A 10,954-nucleotide genomic window follows, 5' to 3' on the forward strand; every position below is an offset into this window, starting at 1 on the left:
TGGAGGAGCCTGGTGGGCTGCAGTCCATGGGGTCGCTAAGAGTCAGATACAACTGAGTGACTTCACTTTTCACTTTCATGCATTGGAGAAGGAAATGGCAACCCACTCCAGTGTTATTGCCTGGAGAATCCCAGGAACAGGGCAGCCTGGTGGGCTGCCATCTATGGGGTCGCACAGAGTCGGACACGACTGAAGTGACTTAGCAGCAGCAGCAGTGTTAGGACCAGTTAAAGTTAAAAAAAAAAAAGCTAGGAATGTTCAGATCTGCTCGCAGTTCTCTTTATCTGCTTTGTTTTCAGGAAAGGGAAAGAAAAAAATTCATTCTTTTTTTTTCCTTTTCACTGCAACAAAAGGTTATTTTTTCATCCAGAGGTTTTAAATTTAGTGATTGGCACAGGACTCAGGCTCTTAAGAGAGGGGCGAGGAAAGACAAGTTAACTGTGAATTCTAGAATCAAGCCCATGATTTTATCTTCTTTAGGAATTTGCTAAACAATCTGTATAACCAGTTATTAGGCAATGTACAGTATATGCAGATAAGCAGCATGTGTCTGTATTCCCCAGAAGGCAAACTCTTGGGAAATTAGACAGGCAGATAAAGTAAAAATTTTCAGTCCAATAATCAGAAGCTGTCCCAGTGACCTCATATTGAGTTAAAGACCTGAGCTAATAGACATTCAGTTTGGTCATATAGTAGCTATAGGAACTTTGATTAACCACTTCCCTATGTAGCTCATATGAAAAATAGAATTGTGAATGTGTCCTGGAAAAAATGATTGTGTAAATGTTTTGAAAATACACATTCTAAACAACTGTTACTTGTTATTACTATTTAGAGATAAGAAATTATTCACTACTGTTTTGAATATGTTTGATTTTTAAAAAGGCAAATGTGTTCAAAGATAACCATTTTCTGTCTTTCTACTATTCTATAACCATTTCCTTAAACCTGTTTTCCTTGAAGCCTCTAAATGTACTGATCTTTTTTTCACTCGTCTCTTTTTGCTTTGCCCGTGTGTACAAGGTTATGAAAAGTACCTCAAATACAATTCAAACAAACAAAACAGTTGATGCAAATAATACAAATATTGATTTATTCATTTATGCATGTATTTATTCATGCTTCAATTAAAGTATGTCAGGAAATATGCAAATTAAAAAGATGTTATATCCTTGAAGAGCTCACAATGTGTGGGCCACCCAGTCAGGTAAATCAGTGACACTATTACCGAGCAGTGTGGAAAGTGCGAATGCAGGTGTTCTCATATCCTCTAAGAAATCAGCTAGGTTGTCTGAGCTGGGGGGCTGGGCAGAGGCAGCTCCCAATACCAGGGACACTGAGCTAAACATTGAAAGATTCCTAGAGCAATCTATCTAGCAAATAAATCACACCTTGTGTAGAGGGAAACTGCAAAGAGATCAGTAGTATCAGAGTGTAGAATGTGAGGGAGTAGTGATGAATAATGACTCCATAGTTATTAGTTATCCTATTTATATAGAAGCAGTTTGTGAGCTTCAGTGACCACCAAGTGCTCGCTATCATCATTAGAATATATAGAGCTTCCCTGGAGGCTCAGTGGTAAAGAATCCACCCTCCAATGCAGGAGACACAAGTTCAATCCCTGATCCAGGAGGATCCTGCATGCAGCAGAGTAACTAAGCCTGTGCATCTCAACTACTGACCCTGTGCTCTAGAGCTTGGGATCTGCAACTGCCAAAGCCTGCCAGACCTCGAGCCCATGCTCTACAACAGGAGAACAAGAGAGGCCATGGCAATGAGAACCTTGCAACTGGAGAACAGCCCCTGCTTGCCACAACTGGAGAAAAGCCCACGCAGAGACAAAGATCTAGCACAGGCAAAAATAATAAGAAATTTTTTTAAAAGAATATATATTTTGTGTCTAGATGCTTTGGATAGAGAGATGATGGTAACATAGGCAATATCTCCAACCCATTTGGATGAGTCACAATTACAAGTAAATCTGGCAAAACCACGTATGGAGGCAGGAGAGTCACTGAAAGATCAGAAATGGTTCTGCGAACTGCTCTGGCATGAAATGCTGCAGAGAGTGATGATTTTGGTGCAGAAACACAATGGGGAGCAAAGGAACAGCCTGTAATTGGAATCTTATCCCAACCCCTGAGGGTCAACAGACATCCATGAATAATTATCCAGAGAGTGGAAAAACTGGCTTGTTGAGATTTGGGGATATTAATAACACCTTATTTATCCAGTGATCCTTTCCCTCAGGGGAACCGGGGAGGGCTTGGCACACATCCTCATTACCCATAATGTTGTTCCTGCTGTGACTGGCAAGATTGGGACACATCATTAAACACACCATGGTTGGTACACGAGAAGTAATGAAAGGTACAGATAGTCTTCCTTTGGCCACCCCAGGAAGTTAGGCCCAATCAATAGTGAAGAAATATTTACAGAGTGTATTTGCCTGGCACATAGTATGTGCTCAATAAACATTAGCCTCCTAGTCTATCACACAGTAAGTGCTGAACACTTATTTATTGTGGAAGGGATCTAGAAACAGACTTACCATGCCCCTGGGCCAGAACTTCAGCTCCCACATGTTCTTCTATGTCCACCCCAGCAGACACGGACAGCTAACTATCAACTCTGTTCTTGTTCAAGGCACACTACCTTATGGGCACACACACAAACCATATTTCCAGCCTTCTTAGAGTTGACCGTTATCACATGATTGACTTCTAGCAATGTAAGCAAAATTGATGAAAACCAACTCTAGTTCTGGCCCTTAAAATCTCCTTCATAGTTTCTGCTTCCCATAACAAGAGAGTAAGATGCTACAGGACCAATCTCCCTAAAGAAACAACTATCAAATCTGAACATAATTCAAAAAAGCAACTGTCTAATGGTGTTAGAAAGTACTAGCTAATGATTAGTACACTCTTTGCTTGGTCCATAATATATAAGGAACTCTTATAACTCAATAATAAGACAATTTGATTTTTTTTTTATGAGCAAAAGATCTGAACAGATACTTCACAAAATAAAATACGCAAACAGCCAATAAACACATGAAAATATGCTCAACATTAGTAATTGTTAGGATTGTGTAAGTGAAAACCAAAATTATATTATATATCCACTAGAATGGCTGAAATTAAAGATATTAACAGTTCCAAGTATTGAGGAGGACCTGGATCAACTAGAACTTTCATACATTTCTAGTGAGAATGCAAGATGGTACAGCCATTTTAGTATCAATTAAGCATATACTCAGAGAAAGCAGTGGCACCCCACTCCAGTACTCTTGCCTGGAAAATCCCATGGATGGAGGAGCCTGGTGGGCTGCAGTCCATGGGGTCGCTAAGAGTCGGACACAACTGAGCGACTTCCCTTTCACTTTTCACTTTCCTGCATTGGAGAAGGAAATGGCAACCCACTCCAGTGTTCTTTCCTAGAGAATCCCAGGGACGGGGGAGCCTGGTGGGCTGCCGTCTATGGGGTCGCACAGGGTCGAACATGACTGAAGCGACTTAGCAGCAGCAGCAGCAGCAAGCATGTACTTACTATATGACCCAGGAATCAAACTCCTAGGTATTTAACAAGAGGAATGAAAATATATGTACAAATCCCTACATATGAATGAGTTCTATTCTGTGAGCATATTCCTAAGTCAGATTTGTAAGTCCAATAAAGTTAACCTAAGTACCCAGCTAACACAATCGGTTCTATAGTATTATACCATAATAGGTTCGTAATACTTTTCACACATACATAAAAAACAAACACAAAAAATAAAGAAACCATTTTTAATCTTCCAGTACAGTATCTTGAAAATTACAGAAGTCCAGTACAACAGCTGGCCTACAGGGCCTGGGCACACGTGTTCACATCTTTGAAAGTTTCCTGCTTGAAGGCTCATATGCAGGGGACTTACTGTATACACACAAGATAGATATCTACGAGTCACAGAAGAACTACTCATAATAACTCAAATCTGGAACTCATCCAAGTGTCTATCAACCGGTGAATGGATTAGCAAATTGTAATATATCCACACAATGAAATCTTACTCAGCAATAGAAAGAAACGAACTACTAATATAATTATCAACATGAATTATACCAAGAAAAAGAAGTATGACACAAAAGAAGACATACCATACTTCATTAAGTGTGTGGGTACATTCTCAATTACTTAGTTATATCTGGCTTTTTGTGACACTGTAGCCCGCCAGGCTTCTTCCACGGGATTTCCCAGGCAAGAAGAGTAGAGTGGGTTGTCATTTCCTTCTCCAGGGGATCTTGCCGACCCAGGGATTGAACCTGCATCTCCTGCATTGTCAGGTGGATTCTTTACCACTAAGCTGCCTGGGAAGCCCATTTCACTAAGTACAAGGAATTTAAAAACAGGTAAAATTTATCTATATTGACAGAAAGTTGCCTGGGGCTAAGGGTCAGAAGAAGGGATCAGATGTAAAGAGGCATCAGGAACTTATTGAGAACTTATGTGGAAAATGTCTGTATGGTGATTGCCACAGTGGACATACAACTGTATACAGCTACCAAAAGTTCATCCAACTATGCCATCAAAGTGGGTGAATTTTATTTTATGAAAGTCTAACTTGAGCCTCTCTCTCTTGCTCCTCTGCCTGCTGATGGTGGTACCCAGAGAAGTCTTGGAAGTTGTGTTGACAATGGTAGAGCCCCCATCACCCTGGCCCCGAAGTGAATACCCAGGAAGCAGTCTCATCAACGTTGCCAGCTAGGAACCTCACACTGGATGGTTATATGAGTGAGAGGTTATTACAGTGTTAGGTCCCTGAAGTTTGGGGATTTATAGAAACTACAATTCTCTTAAGTTTGAACCTGTTAAGTAAAACTTCATAATAAAGAGAAGAGAATCAAGTCACAGACGCTCGGCCCAGGAACAGAGTCAGCAAAAAAGAAAAGGCGATGATGAGAGAACTGTCTGTCATTTAGTTGGCCATCCTTCAAACTCCAGACTCATGGGTGCTCAAGGAAGAATGGACTGCAAGGAAAAGCTTGTAAAAACCACAAGGCAGTTCCACTAACATTTCCATGTTTGTGCTGCTTTTTAGCCCGTGTCTCTGATATGCAGAGTACATCATGAGAAACGCTGGACTGCAAGAAACACAAGCTGGAATCAAGATTGCCAGGAGAAATATCAATAACCTCAGATATGCACATGACACCACCCTTATGGCAGAAAGTGAAGAGGAACTAAAAAGCCTCTTAATGAAAATGAAAGTGGAGAGTGAAAAAGTTGGCTTAAAGCTCAACATTCAGAAAACGAAGATCATGGCATCCAGTCCCACCATTTCATGGGAAATAGATGGGGAAACAGTGGCAACAGTGTCAGACTTTATTTTTCTGGGCTCCAAAATCACTGCAGATGGTGACTGCAGCCATGAAATTAAAAGATGCTTACTCCTTGGAAGGAAAGTTATGACCAACCTAGATAGCATATTCAAAAGCAGAGACATTACTTTGCCAACAAATGTCCGTCTAGTCAAGGCTATGGTTTTTCCTGTGGTCATGTATGGATGTGAGTGTTGGACTGTGAAGAAGGCTGAGCACCAAAGAATTGATGCTTTTGAACTGTGGTGTTGAAGAAGACTCTTGAGAGTCCCTTGGACTGCAAGGAGATCCAACCAGTCCATTCTGAAGGAGATCAGCCCCGGGATTTCTTTGGAAGGAATGATGCTAAAGCTGAAACTCCAGTACTTTGGCCACCTCATGCGAAGAGTTGACTCATTGGAAAAGACTGATGCTGGGAGGGATTGGGGGCAGGAGGAGAAGGGGACGACAGAGGATGAGATGGCTGGATGGCATCACTGACTGGATAGACATGAGTCTGAGTGAACTCCGAGAGTTGGTGATGGATAGGGAAGCCTGGCATGCTGCAATTCATGGGGTCGCAAAGAGTCGGACACGACTGAGCGACTGATCTGATCTGATTCTGTCGAAGCGGGCTTGGCGATAGCATAGAAGCAAGCTAACCAAGGAGCTGAACTGGTCTTAGTTGGCTGATGGGAGAAGGATGAGAAGAGGATCCGGCAGTTTCTGAGATTTCTCAGATTTCTATAGCGGCATTAGCAACAGGAGATGTTTCCAAAGAGAGACGCTAAAAAGTAGGGAAAATTGCACACCACAGCTGGGAGGATTAGCTCCCAAAGCCTCAAGAACTAGTCAGGAAGGATTTGAGGACTGGAATTTCTGCAGATTGAGTAGGGGTGGAATCAGAGAAATATTATCCAATTATTGTTTGTGTGACTGATGTTCACCCCTGGGGTGATATCACCTGTAGACACCTATGATTTGTCTGTGTGAGCTTGTGTTTGTGTGTCTGTGTGTCTGTGTGTTTTTCATGATCTTTGTTAAAAAAAATAAAAAGGCAAATGTATGAATAAAGTATGAAACAGAACATATACATTAAAACATAGTAAAACAGTAGGTTTATACATAATTTTTACTTTAGATTCTGTTCTTGTTATTATTGTTTTAATAGAAACTCATAATTACATCAGATCAGTCGCTCATTCATGTCTGACTCTTTGCGACCCCAAGAATCGAAGCACGCCAGGCCTCCCTGTCCATCACCAACTCCTGGAGTTCACTCAGACTCACGTCCATCGAGTCAGTGATGCCATCCAGCCATCTCATCTCTGTCGTCCCCTTCTCCTCCTGCCCCCAATCCCTCCCAGCATCAGAGTCTTTTCCAATGAGTCAACTCTTCACATGAGGTGGCCAAAGTACTGGAGTTTCAGCTTTAGCATCATTCCTTCCAAAGAAATCCCAGGGCTGATCTCCTTCAGAATGGACTGGTTGGATCTCCTTATAATTATATTTGCATTATGTGTCTCAGGGTCTACATTCAACCCTGTTCCTTTTAAAGTAGTTCTAAAAATAGAGCTACCATATGACCTTGCAATCCAACTCCTAGGCATACATCCAGAGAAAAACATGGCCCCAAAAGATATATGCCCTCAATGTTCATTGCAGCACTGTTTACAGTAGCCAAGACATGGAAGCAACCTAGATGTCCATCAGAATGGATGAAGAAGATGTGGTACATATATACAATGGAATATTACTCAGCCATTAAAAAAGAATGAAATAATGCCATTTGTGACAATGTGGATAGACCTAGAGAGTGTCTTACTGAGTGAAGTCAGACAGAGAAGGAAAAATACCATATGGCATCCTTTATATGCAGAATCTAAAAAGAAATGATACAAATGAACTTACAAAACAGAAAGATACTCACAGACTTAGAAAATGAACTTACGGTTGCCAGGGGGAAGGGATAGTTAGGGACTTTGGGAAGGTCATGTACACACTGCTGTCTTTAAAATGGGTAACCAACCAGGACCTACTGTAGGGCGCATGGAACTCTGCTCAATGTTATGTGGCAGCCTGGATGGGAGTGGGGTTTGGGGGGAATGGATACATGTATAGGTATGGCTGAGTTCCTTCACTGTTCACCTGAAACTATCACAACATTGTTAATTGGCTACAGCCCAATACAAAATGTTTCTGGTGTCAAAAAATAAGTAAAAAAAAAAAAGACCAACTAGCAAAGTCATCCACTAGCTTTAACACATGGTGCTTGATTGAATTAGTTTAATTAATTTGATAGCATAATAGGCTTCTGAATAAATGAAAACAGAAAGTTGGAGAAAGACCGCACCCTGAGGAAAACATCAGAATGCAGAGGCTTGATCTGGTTCACATGCAACATGCTGCAGAGATGTTTAGCAGAGAGAAGTGCAGGAGACAGCTGTATTTTAGTGGAACAGGATGGGGGAGGCTGTAGGGGCTGCTCTGGAAGATATTTTAGCTGAAGAGAAGCACTTTGGTCTTTTTCCTTAACTGTAGCTCACTGTCCTGAAACTTCAAAGAAAGTGCATTCCTGACCCTGTGATTCACGTGAGCTAGGGTTATCAGCTGCAGAGAAGTCAATGGCACCCCACTCCAGTACTCTTGCCTGGAAAGAGTTGCAGGAGGAGCCTGGAAGGCTGCAGTCCATGGGGTCGCTGAGGGTCGGACACGACTGAGCGACTTCACTTTCACTTTTCACTTTCATGCATTGGAGAAGGAAATGGCAACCCACTCCAGTGTTCTTGCCTGGAGGATCCCAGGGATGGGGGAGCCTGGTGGGCTGCCGTCTGTGGGGTCGCACAGAGTCGGACATGACTGTAGTGACTTAGCAGCAGCAGCAGCAGCAGGGTTATCAGTTGACCTCATTTCAAAACTAGCCCACACCTACTGCATTGATGTAGGCAGAGGTCAGAGGCTCAGTGGGTCAGAAGAATAGAAAGAAGCCTAGAGAGCCTCTAGTTGATGAAACACACGTGCTTTTTGTCCCACTGAGTGTTTTAAAAGAAATGTGTGCCAATATTGGAAAATTAAGGTGTTACTATTTCCCCAGCTCATTAAGATTTCCACTTCTTTCAAAAAATCTGAGAACACTGCAATACTGGTGTTGGGTACACCCGGGACCCACTCATTAGCAGCAGTCCTCATTAGGAAGGAAGTGTTTGCCACCCCTGGGGCCCACTCTGGAGGCAGAGAACTGTGTTATTGGGGAATTGAGCAGGGCAGAGCTGAAAGTGCCGGGACTAGTTAAGTTACACACCAGAACACTTGTGCACCTCATGGAGTTTTATCCCACAGAAGGCCTGGGTCCACCACCCTCAAACACTGCCCAGGCTCCAGGGGAATCTTATTGGTTCCTGGGGAACCTGTTTGGGATTTCAGAAGTTCTCTGGCCTGGAGTTGGTTTTCTTTTTCAGTCGCAGGCACTGCTCTCACCCTTGGCAACCAGGAGAACTTATTCCTGGCTCCTCCCAACATCCCTTCAGGTTGGACATCAGTATTCATTCCCAGCTTATAGTGGATCAATATTTACTCTTTCAACAATTTCTGGTGGCTTATAATCTGTCAATTGCACAACATGCTGAAGCAGTGACAACAAGCCACAGCCCAGGCCAAAGAAGACGTTAAAATGTAGACACTGATATACTGTGACTAAAAGGTTCATGCCCAAGGCAGACACATGTGACTTGGTAATAAAAATCTTTCCACCAGATGGCGCCCAAGACATTCCAGTTTCACAAAATGACGCATGAAAAGCAAGTGATGGTGATGGGGTGGTAGTAGTAGTGTTAGTCGCTCAGTCATGTCCGACTCTTTGTGACCCCATGGATTGTAGCCCGCCAGGCTCCTCTGTCCATGGGACTCTCCGGGCAAGAATACTGGAGTGGGTTGCCATTCCCTTCACCAGAAGATCTTCCCGAACCAGGGATCAAACCCAGGTCTCCTGCATTGCAGGCAGCTTCTTTACCGTGTGAGCTACAGGGGATGGGGTGGCAGAAAACAAAACCAAAATTTACTCCTTGGCAGACAAATAGCACTCCGCCTTTCATTTCGCATGTACTTTGATGTTCTGCCACGCCTCTAACTGGTCTGTTTCCCAACCCCCAGGACTCTGGGCGTGGCGTTTGGGCACATAGGCACTCCAGTTCCACACTGCCCCCTGCCCTACCAACCCTAATCTCCTGAAGGCAGAGCGCTTGAGAGGCAGCGGGAAAGAACAGGACATCCTTGTGGTGTGCTCCGGCGAGGAAATTCCTCGTGGGATGGAGGCCTGGATGGAGAACTTAGCAGAGTTCATTACCCAGCTGGGCGGCTTCCTCTAGGAACAAGCCACGCCTCTCCTTGCTGGGCGTGCCTTATCCCAGTCTGCTCATCTGCTCCCTAATTTGATCAAATATATTGATTTTTTTAGATGTACCCATCCTTTCCAACTATTTATAGCTTTTCAGAATCTCTTCTCGGACTATAATAAGCTTATCAAAAGTAATGCAAACAGAGAAATTAATGATTTAGAAAAGATGTAATTCCAACATAATTCAACTCTTGGAAATACCCACTGATAAAAGTGTGGCTTATGTTCATCTAGAAGAGAATTTTCTAACCTCGACACTGCTGGTATTTGGGGCCAGAAAATTCTTTGGAAAACTGCCCTGGGCAGTGTCAGGTGTTCAGCATCAGTAGTAACCTAGCCACCACCTAGTTGTAACAACCAAAAATGTACTCAGTGCTGAAGCAACTTGTTTTTTCTCCTTTAACTTAATAACCCCTCTTGGCCATCTTTTCCGTTTCAGAACCAGAACACCTGGATCCATTACTTTCTTTATTGTATCATGATTTATTCAACCTGGTATCTTCTACTAATGACCATTTGAATCATCTTTACTTTCCCTAGTATTACAAATGTAGTTGGATTAAAAAAAAATTATTTGAAACCAAAACTGTCTGTAGCCACTTTTTTTTTTTTTTTTTTTTCTCTGCGGTGCTTCATAGTTTGTAGGATCTTGGTTACTCCACCAGGGATCGAACCTGTGCCCCCTGCAGTGGAAGTGCAGGATCCTAAGCACTGGACCACCAGGCTAGTCCCCACTTGTGCCTTTTAAGGGAATGGGAAAGTTATATTCATATCAAAAGGAAAGCAAACATCTCTGTTGAGTCCTGCCCCCAAGGCCACAGGTGTGAGGCCTTGCACCAAGGCCACAGAAGTGGAGCCCAGAATCAAGGTCACCTCCAAAGCTGACTGAGCCCCTTTGGAACCTTGCCAAAAGCCATCTGATAGTCGGTAACAAGCTTCCTGACTCCCAACTAAGCAAAGATGCCCGCTCCAGTAAACACCCTATGCTGCTGCTGCTGCTAAGTCACTTCAGTCGTGTCCGACTCTGTGTGACCCCATAGACGGCAGCCCACCAGGCTTCCCTGTCCCTGGGATTCTCCAGGCAAGAACACTGGAGTGGGTTTCCCCAACCAATCACCTCATGCCGACTGTCCAGCAGGAATTTTCTTTCTCTTGAGGCTAAAAAACTGACTATTAATTCACGAAACCTGTCGGCTTTCCCTGTTCTGTCAGGAGATCA

General features: G+C 43.1%; 1 long non-coding RNA gene across 1 annotated transcript; it reads left to right on the forward strand.

Annotated features, from left to right (window-relative positions):
- The first annotated feature begins 9,300 nt into the window (after positions 1 to 9,300).
- LOC123334237 lies at positions 9,301 to 9,870 on the forward strand. The gene is made up of 2 exons (XR_006552065.2): positions 9,301 to 9,354; positions 9,492 to 9,870. It is a non-coding gene; the product is annotated as an uncharacterized LOC123334237 (long non-coding RNA).
- Positions 9,871 to 10,954: the final 1,084 nt, after the last annotated feature.

Source organism: Bubalus bubalis, chromosome 6, assembly GCF_019923935.1.
Source record: "Bubalus bubalis isolate 160015118507 breed Murrah chromosome 6, NDDB_SH_1, whole genome shotgun sequence".
Classification (NCBI taxonomy): Eukaryota; Metazoa; Chordata; class Mammalia; order Artiodactyla; family Bovidae; genus Bubalus; species Bubalus bubalis.